Genomic DNA, 16,593 nt, shown 5'->3' with positions numbered 1-16,593 from the left:
AAACGCTCTCGAATTCGTAACAAAGGAAACGTCCTAGAATATCCCATTTCCGATGTTCACTACCACTTCAATCGACTTAGGATATGATTGTCCACAAATTCTTTTGTGTGAACTTCCATAAAGTTCTTCTCTCTCGTAGGGATTAATGATATGGATGCTAACACACCCATTCAACAATCTGAGGAAAAGTTCCACTAGATGTTGTTAATGGAGAGGTTGGTCCCTCTAAGAAAGTCGTCTTGAAAAGAACATCGAGAAACATAGAGTCTAAGAAGCATGTTCTTAAGATTCTGTTACCAAAGGAATATAACAAATGTTCTTATGATTCAAAAGGTTGAAGGGTCAACGTAAATGTTTCTAAATTAATGGCTAGAACATTAAAGGAAACTACCCTAAGTACCTGGAAGACGAAGAAACGGAATTGGGAATTCTGGTTATTACATCCTTGTTAACAAAGATAATCTAGCAAGTTTTGTAGATTCCCTTCGTGGAAATAACATACTTGACTAAAAGAAAAAAAAGGTCCAAGAGGGAGCAGAAGCAAGTAATTGCTCAGGATGCTGAATTGGATCAAAGTCTTCTTTTAGACACTGATCTAGGTAGAACTTAATAAGCGTTATTATGTTCTTCTAGAAACATCGAATGTTTTAAATCAGTGCTAGATTGACAAAGTCGGTTCTGGGATAACTTAAACGTTAACAATGATACAATAGGCTATAATCAAAGGATTCAAAACGGTCAACTCCGTTTTGTCATTGCGTCTGATTGACATAAAACACATAAAGAAGATCCAATGGTATGGACTTCTAAGTCTAATGATTTTGAATCATACGCCACATTTGAATTTTGCTCAAAAGGACTACATGACGAAATCACCTTTTTTAAAGGAAGCTGTGACTAGTGAACTAATAGTCTTCATACATACGGATGTGTGTAAAACTATTGATACACTAACGAGAGTTAACCCGAATCCATTTGACAAAAATATGAGTCATTCGATTAGATCGAGATGATGAATATTTGAAGTCAGAAATTTGATAACCATCACAAGAAGATGAGAAATAGTTTCTCACCTTGCTCCACAAACACATCATATGGGTGATGAGTCCAGTGGGAGTAATCGAACATGCTAGACTGGTAATCAAACATGAATTGGTCAATGATGGGTTTAAGCCAATCTTCCGAAAACTTTCTGGAATTCATTCTCAAACACGGTCGTTCATCCTAACTAACCACATTCTGTTAAATAGCTGAAAAGACACCATAAGAGTATGGGTTTGGAATGGTTCCAAAAGTGGTCTTTTCTTAAGGTCTAAAGATATGAAACGTAAATGGCTTCCGAGAACCAAGTTTGCATATCAAGAAAGAATATTTCTTTATGGAATAAAGGAATATTGGGGATTCTTCCACAAGCCAGAGAACAAGGTGGTTGTTGCTCGTGGTGGTGTCTTCCTTGGAATAAGAATTATTTCAAAAAGACAAGTGGGAGAAATAATAGATATTTGATCTGAGCAACAAACTGACACTGATCAGATATTGCGGTTCCTATCTGTTCTTAGCCGATAGATATGGAAATAGAGGAGGAGATAGAAGATCTCGGAGATCCTTCCGCATAAGTCGAATTAGATTCGCATGAGAGCCCTCAAAAAGTTGAGAACGTCTCAATGTTGCTCAAACCGACCTTAAAAGCTCATAATCTGTCTCAGAGGATGGAGATCCTACTGAAGAAGATTATAAGCTAGCTATAACGGAATCACTCTGAAACATGGCTTGGAGCCATAAGATCATAATGGAATCCATGTCGAAAATCAAGTTTGGAACTTGGTCTGTTTTGCTTAAAGGAATGGTTCTTATTAAGTACAAATAGGTTTTTCGAAGTGAAAACAGACAAGGATGGAAACATTGGTGTTTCCCAGAGCATGACTTAGAAAGAAGGTCGCAAAATTCTTGGTATGGACCAGGAAAGACCAACCCTCGTGTCACAATGCTCAAGACCATGATGATCCACTACTAGCTAAAGAATGTGTACATGACACATTCCGAAAGAAGTTAACTCTTCTAAAAGGCTGGTGAAAATTGCCAGTCTCAAAATTCATCGAGGGATTAAAAGCGAGCAAGTAGGAGTCGGAATCTTCGATTCAGCAAAGTAATAAAGAGTTGGTTTCTTTGGGAATGAAAAGAAATCTTGAATTCAAGAAGTTCAAGAGGGTTAGTGGGAGTGACCCAGTTTTCTTTGGTCCGTCATGTAGAAGACATACTAGAGATTGAGAACAACATTCTGATGTTGAAAACAGTTTAGAACCGACTCAATATAAGGACCACATAAAGGTGAATTGCTTTTGGGCACCAATGATCTACAGAGATAGATCGAGAAGGTGATAAGACTTGTTCAAAAAAAAGGTCTTGAAAAGTCCAATGTGAAACACTCAAACAGAGTATTTCTACCTAAGTCTCATGGCACTTGGAGTATTTATAGTCGTCACCAATAAAATCCAGATGAGCTGATCTGGATCACACAATGTACTTGAGAAGAACTTGTGAGATCTCGGTAAGAAAATAAAAACAGTTGAAAAGTCATATGTTGCAAACTTCTAGAATAAGATGACAATCTTGACATGGAAGAACAGTAAGCTGGAAGGTTTCCAAGCAGAGATTGTTGCAAACTTTACACATAAAAGAAAGTAGTTAAAACTTGAGAAGTTTTAATTCAGTATGGAGATACTGAAGATTATCATGGGGATGATAACAAAGCAAAATCCACATAGATTAGATCTACTAAACTAAACTGTCACCTAAGACTAAATATGGAAGTGATTCCAGGGTCATAGGCGCTAAGCTTTCCTGAAAAGCTTAGACTGGTAAACTTGAGGGTGTAAGGAGTTACACGAGAAGGCTCAAAATTTACAAACTGTTATTGTCAAAAATAATTTAATTATTTCGTCATTAAATCGTGGTTTAGTATTTAACCGACAGTCCAAAAATAGTGAAGCAATCCAAGTAGGTTTATCAGATGCGTGATCTGGTAAATGAAACCCTACTAAGTGAATTTGGAATATATTCAATATTAACTCCCTAGTCCAGGTCATTGCATGGACAACAATGACTCATGAAGACTAGCATGTGAGATTGACTGATAACGCTGTTTCATGGGCTATAGGAATATATTATTCAAGTCAATTACATGGGTGTATGATTGGGGAATATACACTGGATAACCCAAACATGAGAGTTTTTCACGGAGTTGAAAAACGTCATGAACACTCATAGGCAAGATTGGAGAGATTCCTTAAACATGAGTACTCCACTCATCTTCTATAAGGAATGTCGAACTTTGGCACCGTTAAACGCCGCGCCGTAAAAGGAGGTTATAAAGGCGGATTGCTGGGGGGGATATGATAGATATGAAGTTAAGTGGGAGTACAAGAGTGGATTATGTCCTCTTAACTAAGTTAGGAATAGTATCTCAAGGCCACTTGAGGAGAAGCAACTGGAAAAGGTGTGGCCACACTCTAATGGATCTGGAGAACAACTGCAAAGCTAATGATTAACTTTTAATCCATTAGAGTGTGGCCACACCTTTTCCAGTTGAGCTCAAGCTAACGAAAACAGCTCTGGTAGCCCAAGCCACGACCAGATGCCCCAAGGAGAAGTCCTAACGAAACTAGTTGAGGTCAAACCGAAGAAAGTAGCTCTGGTAGCCCAAGCCACGACCAGAGGCCCCAAGGAGAAGTCCTAACGAAACTAGTTGAGCTCAAGCCAACAAAAACAACCCTGACAGTGAAGGCAATGATTAAGGGCCTAAGGAGAAGTCCTGGCAAAACTAGTCGTGCTCAAGCCGACGAAGTAGCCCTGGTAGCGAAGGAAACGATCAGGGGCCTAAGGAGAAGTCCTGGAAAAACTAGTCGTGCTCAAGCCGACGAAGCAGCCCTGGTAGCCGAGGCCATGACCAGGGACAAAATTCAGATCTGAAAAAAATCGAAAACAACCATACAGGGTTAATTTGGGTTTTATTTTGCAAAGGGAATTAGTCAGTTAGGTTATGTTATAATAGGTCTAACTTTCCTTTTTACGCGGGAGTAATCATCTGGAGCATGCGTAGTAAGATAGGAGAATTGAATTAGTAAGATTAGGGTTAATCAACTATAACATGTGCGTTCCATAATCTTTTTATACAAAAGCAAACAAAAGAGAGACAAACATGTAAAAGGAATAAAGGTGCTTTGATTCTCGAAGCATGATCTATTACAGAAGAAATTGCAACCAAAATATATCAAGAAGAGTGTGACCATTCAGATCTATTACAGAAGAAATTGCAAAAAGAAAAAGAAGGTGGATATAAAACCAACAAAAAGAAGAGACATTGCAAGAAAAAAAAACAAAAAATGCGAAAGGCTAGAAGAACAGTCACGCAATTTGGCCAAAAAAAAGAGCTGAGAAGCCATCCAGAGCCACCTTTCAAAGAACCGCCAGAGCCAGAAGACAACCACGGAAAAATAACCCTCTTTCCACCACCGTCACCTTCTCTACATCCCAGTTGGAGGCGGCACTGGTAACCACGCACCTCTGGGGAATTCCCCAATATGGCACGTAGGGTTACCACGATCATTGTCGGAAATGTTACCCTTAACTATCTTTATTATCCGAAAAACATCACCAAAGAGAACACCAAGCATAAACTCGAACAAGGGTCTCATTGCAAATCTCAGTAAGTTGAAAAGAGATTAGAAGGTTCAACGAAAGAAGAACACAAGCGTAAAGTGTTGATGAGAAATCAAGAACTAGAGGAGTTTATTTATAGTCTCAAAGGAATCTCCTCAACGAACGAAAATCATTAAGACGGGCGAATAAACACATCTCGGGAACACGCAGAGTCATAATGACTAGGAAGAACTCGCGGCTCGAAGCGGTCAATTCGAAGGAGACGTTAGCAGAGCTCGAGGAGACGCGATGGTTTCTCCACACGCAAAACACCACGTGTCCTGATGAGACATGAAAATTTCTTTACTTAGGCTAGTTAGTCCATTTTAAGTTGTTACTTTGATAAATTACGTGTTTCTCTTGTCCAGGTGCCTTCTACAGGATTGAGTGCGAAAAGAGATAGAAACGAGAGAAAGACACACCTAGGGGGATTTTGGTAATTTGGAGATTATGGTGGTCTGGTGCTTTGGAAATATTGGTGCTCGGATGAGAAATGGAGTCAAAGACGAACCCGACGGTGAAAACGGGAGTCAAATCGGGGTTCGAACGAGAGAGTTAGCTCAGGTCAAACTTGTGGTCAAAATTATTTGACCAGAATTCGAGAAGAACACGTGGTGAGTAACATCACATCAGATAGACGGTGATAGGAGCGCACGGTACTACTTCGGGTAGCTCGGGACGGCGTTAAGGCGTTTCCCGAGAACAAGATTCGGTGTACTGCGCGTGCGAATTTCAGTACTCCCACCAAGACCCAACGAAGCCTGATATGCCTACGCGTCGATTAGTCCACCCAACGGTTTTTCTACTCAATCTCGGTACTCCCCGTTGCAGCAAATTAGAAATTGAATCCAGTGTGGCATGATAAGCCAACAATCACACATTTGTATTAGTTGCCAAATCCGTGAAGCTCTCTCTCCTCTTTCTCTCTTATCTTCTTAAACTGTATTGGGAATTATATTTTTTTATTCTCTCATCCAATTTAGGAAGAATGGACGAATGGTACAGTGAGAGGGAAGCTGGATATTATAGAAGTTCATCTCTAATTCTAGAAAAAGGAAGAGTGGGCACAGAAATAGAAAGTTGAAGATGGATTCGGTTAGAGGTATATTTGACTGTAGAGAGAGAGTAATTGGTTGTTTGAAATATGGAAAGAGATTTAGATATTCTCTTTGAAGATTTGATTGAGAAGGAAACTAGAGAGAAAGTATTCCCTGGATTGGGTTTGAAGGCTGGATTTTTGAAAGATCTTTAGAGAGAGGGACAATAGAAGACAGTGAGAATTGATCGTCTGAGATTCACCAAAAGAGAGAATGGTAAGTCTGATTCGATTCTTGGACTGAGATTTCATATCTCTCTCTGTTTTTAGACATAGAGAAATCAGTGAGTATTGGAGGTTGATTGAGGAATTATTTAGAAGGAAATCAGATTCTGTTGTTGGCTTTTCTTCTTTTCTATACAAGAAGACTAAAAACAGAGTGAAGGGCATCTCTCAGCCAGGGAGCATCATCTCCTCTGGGGCTTCAAACGACATATTAGAGAGAGAGTGAAGGGGAAGAACAGAGATCATCCCATTTTCCTATCATCTATCTTATCTTCATCCTCTGTTTTGTTATCTTTGTGAGAGAAAGTAAAAAAACGGAGTTAGTGAGTGAGAAAATTGAGAAAGAAACAGAGAGTATTTGTGAAGAGGAAGAGAAGGAATAAACAGATAAAATTATTTATAATCTAACAGAACTTGAGACGTGTCACGCGAGAAGGGAGACGTGTACCTCGTCTCAGAGAAGATAGCACCAGAAGCAGCTCAGGCAAAAATAGCCAAGCAGAGAAGACCTTATTAGTACTGATTAGAAAGACGATTTGACAAAGCACCCCAAAACGGCTCGGTACAAATCAGCTCCGGAATGTGCAGCTCCGGAAAACTAAAAGGAAATACCAAGCCTCTCAAAACAACTCCGGTCCAGGTAAACCCTATGTCTTCAGGGTCTTCTACATTTGAGAAACACGAGTTACTTCTACTCCTCAAACTCATTACTTTCGACTAAGGAGTGGCGGGACTCATGATGATGCATAAAAATGTCCAGACGTTGACTAACGTCTGAAGAGTCAAGATCAGACCTGAAGTCCATCGGGTCAACCCAGCTTAAGGTAACAGGTCAGCTGAACCCTTGACGATCCGTCACGTACTCCCCTAACTGGGAGGTCGGCTAGAGGAAACCAACCTTGTAACGTCCTTGGCATGAAAGGATCAACCCTGGGTTTGTAAAAGAATGAGGCGGTTCCACGTAGGTTCGGTCGATGCCTTACGCCCAGAACTGGGAAGGCAAAGTGCACCAGCAATCTACCGACTTAATCCCAGAATCTCCACAGAGATCTCAGTCGGCTACAGATCTCTAAGTGTTTAAGCAAGTTTGGACTTCAAGCGTCCAAGGAGAAAACTTCTCCCCACATATCTATCACATCGACATGATATCTACGAAAGATCCTTGAACATAGGAACTTTCATCTATCCTGGATACGAGATAAACATAAAGCGAAACCTTCCCTCCACGACAATCACCGTCGCCTCTTAAGCCTATAAAAGGCTCCTAAATCGTCCTTCAAAGGACACAATCTCTAAACCCTAGAAGATCACAAGAAACTCCGAGTTCTCACAACTCTGACTGTCTTGAGTGTCGGAGCGGTTTTCGAACCCTTTGCAGGTTTTTTCCCCTTTTGGAACAGACGAACAGGAGCAAGGAGCTAGGAGCAGGAGCAAGGAGCGAGGAGTAGGAGCAGAGAACCAGAACTAGAGGCAGAAACACTCGGCTGAATCTGGCTTGACTTAACAGAGCTTTCACCATAACGGAGGCTGTCATGCATCAACTCCTTGTTTCATGTTGATATAACGGAAGACCATTTTTTGACATCAGCAGTTAGTGGAATCTCAGGCATCTAATGTTTAACACTAGTATCCCCAAGATCTCATGCATAAGTAAATAATGAACTAAGTTAGTTTAGAGATTACCTTAATCGCTAAATATCCCTCGAACCTTTCTTGTTGAATAAGAAGACCAAGAGCTCCAGTTGTAGCTCCTCTACTTAAGACACCCGAATAATCAACTTGATCTCCCATCATGTTGTTAGCTAGAACTCCAATGGTGGTCACTATTCGTGAAAAACACATACCATATATGTTCTTCACGACATAGATCACTGTTCATAAAAAGCAGATTTGGTGTGTTCTTCATGAACAGTCCTCTAGTAATTATTATTTTAAAGAAACAAAATTATTCTTTTTTACATTATTTGGAGAATCATCGTTAATAAAGGTCCTCCTAGAGAGGCGAAAAGAAAAGAAAAAGAAGAAGAAGAAGAAGACAAAACAAATGTAATTAAGGAAAGATAAAATGTCACTTTTACTCACTACTTTGAAATTACAAAAGAAAGTCACCTCGACGGGGTACAGAACCAGAATTTTTGTTAGAGGACGGCCGAACTATTCTGGTCATAAATTAGTTTATAAAACTTATTTGCAATTCCATTAAAAATAACTCCCTAAAATGGATTACGTCATAAGTTTAAAGAACGCAAATAAATAAAAAATAATAGGGTCGGGTGGATAGGATTGAGTTTTTTGTTTTTTTTTTTTTTTTTTTTTGTTGAAATAGGATTGAGCTTAAGTTTGCATTGGGTTGGAATAAGGGGGCCAATATATTTTGAAGGGAAAATTTAACTCCTTCGAATACTTATGGTGGTATAAATATTAGATATACGTCCTTGCACCTCAGTACTTTTCATAAGTTAGGGGTCAGATGGAAAGCTGGTCAGAAACTAGGAACCAAATAAAACTTAACCCAAAAGCTTACCTTGTAATATAGTTGCACATGTGTAGATACATCCCTGCACCTCGGTACTTTTATAAATTAGAGATCAGACAGAAAGCTGGTGCAAAACTAGGAAGCAAATACAAACTTAACCCAAAAATTTACCTTGTAATATAGTTATCCTATTGCTATGTATGTCATTTGACTCCCATGTCATTTGACTCCCAACCACACAGATAGAGATGTCCGTCTACTCTTTAATACTAAGAGATCACCATTCAATGCTATTAATTAGAAACAAACAAGAAATTTTTGTAGATAAAAGGAACTACTTGGTGCTTATTATAAATGTCACTGGACCACCATTGTAAGACAATTATCAACTACAAGAATTGATGTCCGCCCCTTTTTCATGTAGTGTTGGGCATCCCTCTTAAGTCTATGAGATTTTAGGATCGAGTCTCAGTGAAAGTAATTTATTACTAAAATTTATCTAATGTAATTTACGCAATAAAGAAATAGATCTAAGAATATATGGACTGTTAGGTCTCCTAGAAGGGTCTTTATGTGGTCTTTAGCACTCAAGATGTCTTAATATGACAGTTATACTGCTCATCCGAATTCCTGATGTCTTGCATATATTATATTCATGATGTATCAATGTCATCTAAATCTAATTACTCTTGAAGTTCAATAATATAAAAAAACTACAAGGACTGATCTTTGTATGTGATAATGTCCTATAAAGGTGGTTGGGGTATTAATAAATTATAGGAAGTTGTAATAAAGAAAATAAAATAATTTTGGCCACACTATTTTGGAGGCCCCAATCACATTTAAAAGTTTTTATTTTTTTGTTGAGTTAATCACATTTAAAAGTTGATGTTCTATTTATTTATTTTAAAGTTATTTCCTTTTCAGGCCCCTGCTTCGTGACCAGTTTTGTTTTTGGCTCCCTATTTTTCATAAATTCAAATTTGACCCCATTTTTTTAATGTAAATGACATAACTACCCTTCCTATAAATATATTTTCAAATTATTTTGTAATGAACTCTCTCATATGGTTTTAAAAAAAAACTCATAGTCTGAAATATATAAATATATATATATATATATATATATATATATATATATATATATGTGATTTATTTCTTTTTTGGTTTCTAGTCTGCGACTTGTGTTTTCCCCACATCCTGATTTTCATAAATTTAAAATTAATCTGTTTTCTCTTAAAACGCCACTTAATTTTAACCGCTAATATTTTTTATATCCTTTATTACTCTTCTCTTTAAAAATATTTCTTCACAAAAAACAAGTGTTAATTCTATTTTGGCCCCCAATTTGTGCATAATTTGTCGTTTTAGTCTTCATAAGTGTCTGATAGTTCGATTTGGTTTCCAAAGACCAAAAAGGTTTCTACTTTTTCCGTAAAATCCCCTGGGGCCCCAAAATGGAATTACTTCCCAAAATTTTAAAAAATACCAAAGGCCACCTCATCTTCTCTTTTTTCCTCCACTTCATCTCATATCTCCACCTCACCTTCTTATCCGACGAAGGTCGTCAGTCGCTACTTTTCCAGAGACCTTCAAATTTTAAAAAGATATATATATATATATATATATATATATATATATTTCTTCTTATTATTTCCTTTCCTCCTCATCCTCCTCCTTCTCCTCATCCTCTCTCTCTCTCTCTACACTAAGGTTTGGGAGAATCCCGCACCTTAGATATGGTTTGGAGAAACCCAAACTAGAAGAAAACTTCAAATCTTGTTCTGGTTTCCCTTAACCGGATGTAAGGTTAAGGGAAACCTTAACCAAATCTAGGATTTCGGGAAATCTCAAGCCCTAGTTTAGAGAGAGATGATGCCGATAAAGAAGAAGAAATAAAATTCTTTGTTTGAAGTTTGAAGTTTGAAGGTCGCTATAAAAGTGCTCGACCGACGACTTTCGCCAGAGAAGATGGTAAGGTGGATAAAGATAGAGATGAGATGAGACGTGATGAAGTGGATGAAAGAAAAGGTGGTGAGGTGGCCTTCAATGTTCTTCAACTTTTGGGAAGTAACTTCATTTTGGCCCTCAAGGGTATTTTTGAAAAATGTTGAATTTTTTTGGCCCTTGAGAGTTAAATCGAACTGCCAGACACTTACGGAATTTAAACGACTAGTTGGTCATAAATTGGGTGTCAAAACATAATTAACTCCAAAAAATCTATCTTCTTTCTGTTATCTCTCTTCTCCGTCGCCAAAAATGGTTGTTGGAGATAATTAAAAGAAGAACTCTAAAAAATGTTTCTTTTTCTCGTGAAAGTCGTCAACATTATGCCGGTCAACCAGTTTGTGACCATTTTTGACACAAGAAAAGAAAGAAAAGACATAAAATATTTATTTAAAAAAAAATGGTAACCAAGGATATAAAAAGGTGATTATGAAAAAACCTTTTTTGAGGAGAGAGAGTCTAGTGTGTCTTAACCCAAGCTTTGGGTTTTTTCCTCCCCCTCCCTTCAATATCGAACCCTAATACACATTCAATCCATCCCCAACTCACATAAACAGTTTAGACCAACTTCTCACCCATCTCCAAATCGCATACACAGATCGAACAAGCCTTCATTCCATCCCTAAATCACACACCCAGTTAGGACAAGCTTTCAATAATTCCAAAAGAACACAAACAGTTCGAACTAACCTTTCCATCTTTCCCATCAAACATCAGATTCACTCAGTAAAACACTTAATAAAATCTCCCCAATATAATTCACAAACTAGGGGAACTCACTACCCAGGTAATTGAAAGTTAGGTTTTATTCTAAGTTCACCAGGGCCTCAACGTTGCATCTCCAACTGACCCGTATTGTATTGGCCATTAGCTGAGGAGAAGATATAAACCGACAAATCAAACACTCAAAACAAATCTGCACTTCAAACATCAGGGAGTTCCTCAACACTCACCTCTTTTTCATGTCATTTTACTTCATGCATTTTTATCTAATGGTTATTCATTACCGAATCTGTGTCTAGATTGATATCTTCTTCTTATTACTAGATCTATTATTGGCTTCTAGGTATATATATATATATATATATATATATATATATATATATATATATGTGGTTCCTTTCTCTTTCGTATTTCCATGACTTAACTATTTCACTCTAATCTATTTAGTTCTTGCTTAGTCTTAAGGTGTCCTATTAGTACTAAAAGTTAGTTTTTACTTTTCAGGTTATAAAACTTACTGTTGTTTTCATGAGCTAGCGCTTGTTCTGTTTTATCTCTTTTTCTCTTCCCTTCCTCTTTCCTATTGTGTCTTCTACTGTTTTTAGATTCCAGAAATAAAACTTGGTTATCTTGAGCTTGTGATTCTCATGTGCGTAGTTTTAATCTTCTTCTTAGTACTTTATTACATTATTCTTTGTGTTAGACTCAGATTTCAAGCCTTTGTCTCTTGTTATCTATTATTTAGTTATCTTCCTTGATCACATTATACCATCTCTTTTAGTGTTCAGCTGTCGGTCTGGTTAGTTTGTGTCTGGTTCTTGTTCGGTTGTAAGTATTGTGTGTTGTTGGTCAGCAGGTACATTATCTATAGGATTATTGGGAGTTAGAGTCAGATTTCTGTCTCTTAAATCCGATTAATGAGAGGTCTAAGCTCCTTGGTATTAGACACTGTAGCTCTTGATCTCTCATTTTGGCCCTAGTGCAACATGTACCTGCTCTGGTTGTTGTTTGTGACCCTTTAGTTCTCTGTTGGTTCTCTTTATGTTATCTTTGTTATTTCTTTTAGTATCTTTCTGTGCCTTTTTTCTTTCAATTTCTTCCTTTCTGTTTGCCTGTTGTCACCTTTTGTGGCTTGCTGTTCTGTGCTATTCTTCTCTCAGTTGGCCCTCTTTTAGATGTCTTCCATGAATCCCACACCCAATGACATCTCCATTCTCGCATGGAATGTCAGAGGATGTGGTAACTTCATCAATAGGAAGCACCTTTGGACCTTAATTAATGAACACAAGCCTGACATCATATTTCTGGCTAAAACGAAGTGTATGAATGTGAACATTAGAAACTTCTTAACTTAAACAATTGTTAGAATCACTTTACTGTAGAACCTATAAAACAAAGCTGGTGGGCTTGCATTATTTTGGAACCAGGAGTGATCTTTAAACATTTTACATACTGACTGAAATAGTATTCACGCTAAAGGCACCCGTCACCACAACAACTAAAGTTTCATCTTTACGGGCTTCTATGGAAGCCCGTATAAACAGAACAAGATGAAACCATGGGAAGAACTTAAGAACCGTGTTCCTGACCAGGACTCTCTGTGGGTCCTTATAGGGGACCTCAACTGCATTATGCACCCCACAGACAAAATGGGAGGCACAAGGGTCCTCCCGGCCTATGCGACTAAAATCCTCAATACTATTAATGAGTTGGGCCTACATGACGTTGGGTTCTCTGGGCCGCCTTACACTTAGTCCAATAAACAATTTAGCGACAACCTCATCCAAAAGCGTCTAGACCGAGCCCTGACTAACCATCAGTGGCTCACTGACTACCCTTCATCTCTGCTTTCTCGTCTGCCGGGCGTAGGTGCGGATCATAAATCCATTCTTCTCACTACCACCAAGAAATCCAACTCGCCCATAGACCTTTCAAATTTATTAGAACCTGGATGACTCACCCAGACTGTAGCCGCTTCATCAAGACGAACAGGCTTTGATCCCCCATTCCTATTCAAACCAAACTCAACTCTCTAGCTATCAGACTGTCTAAATGGAACAAGTTTGTTTTCGGGCATCTCGAGACCAAAATCAAGCATCTCACCTAGGACATCCAAGAGGTCACCGATCCCCTCCTCTTTCAGACCTTACCTTCCCAATTAGAAGAGCTCTTTCTGCAGCAAGAGAGCCTCCGAAAAGAGAAATCCCGTAATACTTTCATTACCTTTGGTGATCGTAATACTAAATACTTTCATTCCAAAGCCATCAATCGTAATAGAAAAAACCAAATCAACTCCATCAAGAGAGATGACAATACCTGGACAAATGACTCGCAGAAATAGCCAATATCTTCTCTACTCACATTAGTAACATTTCTTCCTCTGCTGGTACCACCATCTCCGATGAACTTCTTAACCTTTTTAGTAATCATCTCGACCACAACCAAAACACTCTCCTTACTGCCACCTCCCTGGAAGAAGAAGTCAGGAATGCAGTTTTCTCTCTCAAAGCTGACTCGGCTCCCGTGCCTAATGGCTACCCCCCTTTCTTCTACCAATCGAACTGGAATATTGTCAAGGAGGACCTCCTGACTATGTGCAATAACTTCTTCCAAACCTCTCTCTTTCCCTTGAGGGCTAACCATAGCCATATTTGTCTGATCCCTAGAACCAAAACCCCGCAGAATCCGGCCGATTTCAGACCCATCAGCTTACTCAACACCACCAACAAGATTCTCACTAAAATCCTGGCCAACCGGTTGAAAAGACTTCTTCCTAATCTGATCTCTCCATTTCAAGCAACCTTCATTCCAGGCAGACAAATCACCAACAATATCATTATTAGTCAGGAGCTCATTTCACTCCTTCAAGAACCTTCGCGGTGTAAAAGCTACTTTGGGCTGAAACTCGATATGTCTAAAGCTTTCGACCGCATTAAATGGGATTTTCTCGAGTTTGTGATGACTAGAATGGGTTTCAACGACCAGTGGATCAGCCTTATTCATGTTTGTCTCTCTTATTGTTCTATGGCAGTGCTTATCAACGGTCGCCCCGACCCTACCTTCAATGTTAGTTGGGGCATTAGACAAGAAGACCCTCTATCTCCTTTCCTTGAGAACTCTAAACTCCCCTAACCAGTTTGTAGGTTTTCCCATTCCCAACTCCAGCATCACCATCAAACATCTTCTTTTCGCGGATGACTGCATCATCTTTGGGCGGAATTCTCTCGAGAACATCCATCACCTTAATAAAATCCTTCACACCTTTAGTGAGCTTCGGGCCAAATGATCAATTATTTTAAGTCCACCATCTTCTTTTCCAAAAACTCCCACCCAAAATTCAAAAGAATGATCATTCGCAACCTCAAAGTGAAACAATCCTCCTCTCTGGACAAATATTTGGGCACCAACCTCTTCATTGGGGTTAAAAAAATCCAATCTTTCTCCTCTATTCTTTCCCAAATCCAACACAAGCTGGCTAAACCTTCTGTCACAAGCTGGTCGCTCAGTGGTCATCTCCACTATCGCAGCGGTCGATCCCCGATACCAAATGCAATGCTTTGCCCTCCCCCAAAGGCATAAGCAACCGCATTGAGACCATCCAAAGGTCTTTTTGGTGGGGAAAGTCCAAAACCATCCATACCATCAACTGGTCCTCCATATGCCTTTCTCGCAAAATGAGGGGCCCGGGCTTCCGATTTCCTCACCTTGACAATACAGCATTTATGGCAAAACTGACTTGGCGTATTATCAAGGACCCCCAAGCTCTCTGGGTTAAAATTCTTAAAGCCAAATACTTTCCCAAATCCCCCAAATCTTCCTCTCCTAAATCCCAACACTCCTGAATCTGGAAATCCATTGTCAAACACTTCCCCTTCCTGGACGGCCTTATCTTCTGGGAAGTCCACCAGTGCTCTGGTATTGATATCTGGCACGACTACTGGATCCCAGACCACCCTCCCCCGATTCCCAACCCTAGCAATGTTGACCTTGAATGGGTGGCCCAACTCATTCATAGTAATAACTGGAATACAATCTTAATTTACCAATGTTTTACTAATGAGATTTCTAATGCTATACTGAGTATTAACATGCAGGTAGACAGAGATGATACTATAAGATGCCCTTTAACAAAATCCGACAATTATACGATCAGCTCGATGTATCATAACCTGTGACTCTCGGGATATACTAACCATAACGACGATGTAAACTGGAACCTTATGTGGAAAATGAACACAACACCCCGAATAAAGATCTTTCTATGAAAATGCTGCACCAACAACCTACCAACCAGGGACAAGATAGGTAAATATGTCGGTAACAACAATAAATGTGCAAATTGTGATTATAATGAAACAATAAACCATGCTCTTTTACATTGTAACTATAGCCAGACCGATTTGGTTCCACTTTCATATTCGCTCTAACTGCATAACCAATATTAAGGAATAGATCTTTAGCTAGAAAGATATTGACGAGGATTTATCTACCCTATACGCTTATATACTTTGATTTATATGGAAGGTAAGATGTGAAAAATGCTCCTCGAAGAAATGCCAAACTCCTATGCAGGTTATAACTCGAATCACAGCAATTACTACTTAGAATACGAAAACCATAACCACAACGGTCAAACAGATTCACCAGACGAAGTGGACTCCACCAATCGCACCATTCCTCAAAATTAATGTGGATGCATCTTTCACCAAAATTACGAAATTGGCAAGTATAGGCGGTATTATGTATGACGATTCATCTCAATTTGTTATAGCATTCTCAGACACAACTAGAGGACAAAACTCAGAAGAATGTGAATGCTTAGCTATACGTGCCGCAATGCTAAGGGCGAGTGATCTAAAGATTGAACAACTGCATATCGAAAGCGACAACCTGGACGTGATTAGACATCTTCACGACTATAGAACAACAGTGCAATGGCAATCAATCAAGATTATAGAAGACATCCAGAAACTCAAAGAGAAATTCACCAATATCATCTTTTCATATACTCCGAGGCAAAATAACCTATTGGCGAATGGATTAGCCAAATGGAGCAGGAAGAACAAGCAACAACGTATGTGGCACAACCAGCAAGAGTTAATTATGTATTGTTCATAGTTTTGTTTTTCTATATGACTCTCAACCAAAAAAAAGATATAAAAAGGTCTACTAATAAAGTTATTTGGCACCACTACAAAAAAACGTCCAATAGGGACAAACGATTTTACGTATGTCCCTAATAAAGCAATAATAGGGACAATTTTGTGCTATTTGTCCTTGATAGGATAACAATTGGGACCAAATTATCATACGGACGGACTTTCCGAATACAATTTAGAAGTATAAAGAAATCACAAATTTTTTACCC

General features: G+C 38.8%; 1 long non-coding RNA gene across 1 annotated transcript; it reads left to right on the top strand.

The window, feature by feature from the left end:
- Window positions 1-5,590: 5,590 nt before the first annotated feature.
- On the top strand, window positions 5,591-7,715 carry LOC147543740 (uncharacterized). Its single transcript, XR_015224059.1, has 2 exons — window positions 5,591-6,659; window positions 7,398-7,715. It is a non-coding gene; the product is annotated as an uncharacterized LOC147543740 (long non-coding RNA).
- Window positions 7,716-16,593: the final 8,878 nt, after the last annotated feature.

The sequence above is a fragment of the Eschscholzia californica genome, unplaced genomic scaffold (genome assembly GCF_041429995.1).
Source record: "Eschscholzia californica isolate CP2 unplaced genomic scaffold, dmEscCali1.0.p SCAF_4, whole genome shotgun sequence".
In the NCBI taxonomy this organism is placed as follows: Eukaryota; Viridiplantae; Streptophyta; class Magnoliopsida; order Ranunculales; family Papaveraceae; genus Eschscholzia; species Eschscholzia californica.
This window is presented reverse-complemented; position numbering and strand designations above follow the sequence as displayed.